Source organism: Lolium perenne, chromosome 6, assembly GCF_019359855.2.
Source record: "Lolium perenne isolate Kyuss_39 chromosome 6, Kyuss_2.0, whole genome shotgun sequence".
Lineage (NCBI taxonomy): Eukaryota > Viridiplantae > Streptophyta > Magnoliopsida > Poales > Poaceae > Lolium > Lolium perenne.
Window position 1 is genome coordinate 245079763 of NC_067249.2, and position 5993 is coordinate 245085755.

The 5993-nt window shown below is 52.6% G+C and overlaps 1 long non-coding RNA gene across 1 annotated transcript; it reads left to right on the forward strand.

The window, feature by feature from the left end:
• The first annotated feature begins 5085 nt into the window (after positions 1-5085).
• Positions 5086-5993, forward strand: LOC127309226 (uncharacterized). Its single transcript, XR_007857037.2, has 3 exons — positions 5086-5220; positions 5325-5382; positions 5498-5993. It is a non-coding gene; the product is annotated as an uncharacterized lncRNA (long non-coding RNA).

The following is a 5993-nucleotide window of genomic DNA, read 5'->3' on the forward strand; positions in this document are numbered from 1 at the left end:
AAATTATTGGCCGATTTTTCCTAATCGGCCCCCAATGTTTCACTGCACACATGTTCATCTGCACATGTTCATCTGATTAGGTGCCCCCCGAGCCGAATCTGTTAGGTAACTGCAGATATCGGCTCTGTAGTTTAGCCAAGGCACCGTATTTGCACGTCGGCTTCGGTAGGACCAATGTCGATTCTTCCTAACTCATCAGCCGACGTAAAACCGCCGCCCAGTAGATCGATGTTGAACACAAGCAGAACACGTGGTGAGGATAATTTTGGCCGATTGCTGGAATCGGCCTCCATATTGATCGAAGCGCTCAATGAAGGTTTTGTAATTTTCCTTCATATATCTTTGGGGGCCGATCCCAAGGATCGGCCTTGCCACATTTGCTCATCGGTTTGCTCTTGCTACACGGTCAGGCCAGTGGATAAGACCAGCCTAACCCTGCCCTTTGTCACGTCGATGCGCTCGCAGTCGTCCAAATTGGGTGCCTCGTGTAATCCTGGAGCACTAAACTCCGTCGGAAGGACGAGCACCATGTTTGTGTCAGCCGATGTCTCATCATCGGTTTTCCTTTGCTTGGGGCGCCACACCATTTTTTGTGGTCGACCCTCTTCATCTAGGGTTTGCTGAATTTTCGCGGCCAGATTAGGCCGCGCCTTTCTCAGCGTGTGCAGGTATAACCTTTCGGCTTCCTCCAAGCCGCGCAATCGCTGAACCCTACGCTTTTGGGAACGGCTGAGTCCATCAGGGCACCACCTTGGTCGGTGGTACCTGTCTTCTTCTTCTTCTCCCTCGTCTTCCGAATCCTCGAGATCTTCCATCCGAGGGGACTCAGCGTGTTTGCTTCGAGGCGGGAGAGGCCCTAAGCGTTGGAACACGGACACGTTGGCTGCCTCCTTCTTCTTCTGGTTACATTCTGGGCAATTGCCGATTGTAGGCAATCGGCTCATTCTTGAATCCCAGCAGTGTCTGAAGAAGGGACAGTCCCAGTGCCTATCTTCGTCGTCTCGCTCCCTTGATTTTTCTTTGGCACGGCGCTCGTACTCCTCCTCATCGCGATCATGCCGACGATGTCTCCTGGAGTCCCTAGCCAGACGGTCTCTATCATCATCGTCGCTGGATCGTCGGCGTTGGCTATATTGACTCACATACTTATTGAGGAGGTGATCAGAGAGGGGTCGCTGATATCTTATATTCTTCACTTCTCCATCTGTGACGTAGCGCTTGCCATCGTGACGGAGCCGATCGCGTGGAGCGGCCTCCTCTGTGTCCTTGCTACGAGAGCAGCTGCCCTCGTCTCCATCCTTGCCAGAGTGGTGCCCAGGTCCTACCATGTTGATACTGAACGAGGATCCTGGCTGGCAACCTTCAGGGTAAGTGCACTCCACCATGTTAACGGCGGGGAAGGGGTGAGTGTCGACCTTCATGGCGTACTGGTTGAAAATCAGACGTCCTTGTTCTATCGCCATTTGGATCTGCTGACGCCACACCCTGCAGTCGTTGGTGGCATGGGAGTGCGAGTTATGCCATTTGCAGTATGGCTTTCCGTTCAGCTCCTGTGCCGTGGGGAATTTGAGGCCTTCGGGTATCTTCAACTGCTTCTCCTTGAGTAGGAGGTCGAAGATTTGCTCAGTTTTGGTCACGTCAAAATCAAACCCTCTGGGCGGACCTGGTGGCTTAACCCATTTGCAGGACACGGGGGTTGCCCCCCGAGTCCATTCAGCCACTGCTACCTCTTGATCTCCCGCAAAGCCCTCGTCATCATCCGCCTCAACCAGGACTACCGCACGCTTGAATTTGTCCTGGTACAAGTCCGGGTGGCGCTGTTCATATGCTGACAGTTTCTGAACCATGTGCGGCAGTGAAGGGTAGTCTGCTTGGGAGGCCATATCCTTGATTTGTGAGGCAAGGCCCACCACTGCCAACTCGACTGCTTCTTTTTCAGTCACACGAGTCGAATAACATCGGTTCCTCAGATTTCAAGCCGGATGTATTCTGCCACGGTTTCTCCACGCTTCTGACGTATTTGAGCTAGATCGGCAATGCCGGCCTCGGAAGCTTCTGAGTGAAACTGCATGTGGAACTGTTCTTCCAACTGCTTCCAAGTCCGGATCGAGTCCGGCGGCAACGAAGTGTACCACCCGAAAGCCGATCCCGTGAGGGACTGTGCGAAGAACCTCACGCGTAGTGGATCCGACGCTGAGGCCGTTCCTAGCTGTGCCAAATATCGGCTCACATGCTCGATGGAGCTGGAACCATCTGATCCACTGAACTTGGAGAAGTCAGGGAGCCGATACTTGGGTGGTAGCGGGACCAACTCGTATTCGTCGGGGTACGGCTTGGAATAGCCGATTGTCCTCCTTTTCGGCACCATGCCGAACTGGTCCCTCAGGATCGTGCTGATCTGATCCACGGTGCTGGCTGTAGGAGTCGAACTACGAAGATTCGCCGGGGTGACGTACTTAGCCAGCCATGCTTGCTTTTCCAGCTACGAGCCAACCGCAGGAGCTGTGCTCGGAGGTTCGTCGGGGTGGCATATTTAGCTAGCCACGTACGCTTCTCAAGATCTGTCGCCGACGTTCCTCCGCTTTCCCGAAGTCCCTCTTGTCGCGGCTTTGGTTTGTGAGCGCCCGATTACCGCGATGCCTGGCACGTATGTGCACATGTACCCGTGAGGGATCTCCTTAGGCGCCTCATGCAAGAACCGGCAGTCACTAGGGTCACCACCGATCTTGTAGACGACGAATGCCGGTGAATTCGGCACTTCTGGTGCTGCCAACGCAAATGGCAGCGGTGGACGGGACTGGAGTGGCATCTCTCCTTGGTGTGTCCCGAGAGCTGGTCCCGACGGAGAGTACTGGTGCCTCATGATCTCCTGGATCACCCGGAGAGCGACACGCTCCAAAGTGTTCACCAGGTTCTCAGAGTGGCGGTGCAGCGAGTGAGCCACCAGGTAGTTGATCTCCTGACGTAGGGACCTGGTGCGTTCTTCTGACGGGGCGAGAGGTCTATCCCATCGAGCGCACCATCGAGCGAGAACCCCTTCCATCGATGCCATGTGAACGGGTTCGTGAAAAGAGCCGATGAGGTCGGTTTCGAGGATTGCTTTGACCTCGTCATACTTCTTCTTGAGCTCGTCGGTCGGATCCTCGTACGTGATCGGAGTGCCGTCCGCCATCTCGTATGTAGATGGCGATGTGGTTGATGTCGAAGCTTGTCCCACGGGCGTGCTGAATGTGTTGCGGTCGAAAACCCACCGGCGAGCAACGACGGGCAACACAGTAGAGCCGGGAACAACTTAGGGCTGCGGCTGGCCCTGGTCCCTCCGAGCGACGGCCCGCAAAGCCTCTGGTACGCACGTCCGATGCTGGTGCAAGGGCGTGCCACCTGACCTATACCTGGTCAGGAAGGTGATGGAGATGCCTCGCTTAGTTTCCTGCATGGCATACACGTAAACATTAAATACGAGCCTCGATCGGCTCTCAGGTTATCCTGTGAATCGGCTCAAAGAGCCGATCCACCCATGATTCGTACGAGGTGCACGAATATATGGTGGTCCTTCTTGATCAAGATAAAGCTAAAGCGATCTACGACGATTTAGTGTTTTCACCGCATAATCGGATCATCCTACTCACGATTGGGCCTCGCGGTCACGTACGGTGATCGTAAGCCGGTCCTAGACAAGGCCTAAAAAACAACACGAGGTTGATCCTCGGAACATCCTGTCTAGGGCTAGCAAACGACACCCTACGCGTCGCTGGATCCTCCAACCCTTTGTAAGGCCTAACTATTGCAGATATTAAACTAATCCTTGAAGAACAAGGAGCAACTGTAACGGATCGGATCTACTAAATAATGATCAAGCGGGGTGCCGCCCTTACACCTATCTTAGGTGTAAGGGCGGCTAGATGTATAAGGGTTGCACTACGACAGCATATGATACGAAGAACAATGCTAACCCTAACACATCTAAGATAATTACGTTGCTCGCCATCAAAAAGGCTTCAGTACGAGCAACGCATGAACAACGAAATAAGCTTGTGCTGCCTAGATCGCAAGGCAGCATGATGCTTACCGGTAGAAACCCTCGAGACGAATGAGTTGGCGATGCGCCGAGATTGATTTGTGGTGAACGTTGGTTGTTGTTTATTCCATAAACCCTAGATACATATTTATAGTCCAGGGGACTTTCTAATTTAGGCGTGCACCTAACCGTGCACGGGTAAAACTCTATCTCTTAATCTAAGATGCGATCTACTATATTACAGATACACGGGCACGCTAACCCAAACGTTGCGCATAAGGCCGATTCATGTATATTCTTCCATGTATAATCTTTAAGCCCATCTTGATCGCGGCCCACCTCTGACTCGGTCAAAATCTGGTGATAACAGAGGCGCCATGCCTCCTCCATCGTGGCTGGCTCGCGCGGCGGGCGAGACGCTACTCCTCCGCTGTGCGCTAATGGCCGCCGGCGGTGCAAATGCGGCGGCGTGCGTGTGCGAATTGCTCGCCGGAGTGGGTGCGGGGAGGCGGCGGCGCACGGCGGGGCTAGGGTTGTGAGTGAGGGGTTGAACCCCCACTCGCACCTTCACCATGTATTTGTAGGGGGCGGCGGGGTGGGTTTGACGAGCCCCGTATTCTGCCGATACGGGCTGGCCCGAATACGGGGCCTGCTAGACGGCCCGTTTCGCCCTCACACCCTATCCCGCCGGAATTATACGGGGTGCGCGCGTTTTGAGGGGCCTGCTAGACATGCTCTTACTTGGTAAGACATCATCCTTTAGCTAAGGAAAAGCCAACCTTCTCTTTCTTAATTTCTCTCTCCTCTAACTCAGCAAAAAACTTATGTAGCAAGCGTAAGAGAAGACTGACGTCATTCCGCTGTATGTGCCCTAACACCCTTCTTGCACAGTTACAAAAAATTCGCAAAAAAGGAAAAATAGCGCAGATACAATACGTAGAGCAGATAGTATAGAGACCAAGTCGGACAAGGAATAGGTCGGCCGAGAGGAACACGACAACGCCCGTCCCGGAGGAAAACCATAGAGGAGATGGTGCTGGACTCGGACCACATACATTTGCCTACATATAAGCCGTCCCCTCCCGTCCCGTACGGGTCCATCAAAATCGTGATCGACGAGATTCTTAGATTCTTTCTTTTACGACATCGAAATTGCCGGACCGAATCTAGTTAATTGTGATCGAGTCTGCGGCGTCCTTCAGGTACTAAACCGGAGTATCTTTCTCCCCGGCCAGTTGCCGCAGGGCAGTTAATCTTATTGTTATATCATTATAGCCCTAACCCTAGCTACTGTTTTGCGTTTCAGCATGTTCGCAAGATTAAGTCATCTCTGGTCAAGAGATAGCAATAGTCAAGATATGCAGGTGAGATATCTTCAAATAATACATGATATGGTGTCATATAGCTAACGTAGGTGCTCCTCCACTTTGTTTTGATGGCTGATTAATTGGTGTCTATTTTGGTTCGTGGTGAGCTTAGCGGCGCGGACATGCCTCGGGAAGCCATCGCGATCGGCGGCATGAGTTGTGTGAACTCTGCCGGAGAAACGACGAACTGGTTCGAGCAGGGCAGCGTGAATCGCTAGAACTACTCTCGGCGGACGCAGGCGTCCAAGCGCAGCGGGGGGAATCGGCGGAACTCTTCATGTCAGGAGACGCTGAGGTCCAAGCAAAGTGGAGGGAGATTAAGAGATTATGTCTAATACTTGAATCGCAGGTCAAGGATAGAAGCTCCCGAGAAGCGGAGGTGCTTGAGGATACCGCTCCTCACCGGTCATTCAATTGAACGAGCACACGTAGAGCTGCAGCTAGCCCTTCAATAATTTGGTTGAACAATTTCATGTCTGCTAGCTAGGCGTTATACGTAAAACCTCTAGTTTTGTTATTCTTCATTTTTGTTTTTTCCTTACCGCGATATAATTTCTGTGCATATGCCTTCATTTGTGCACAAACTAAACGAATAATTTTCCTCTCTA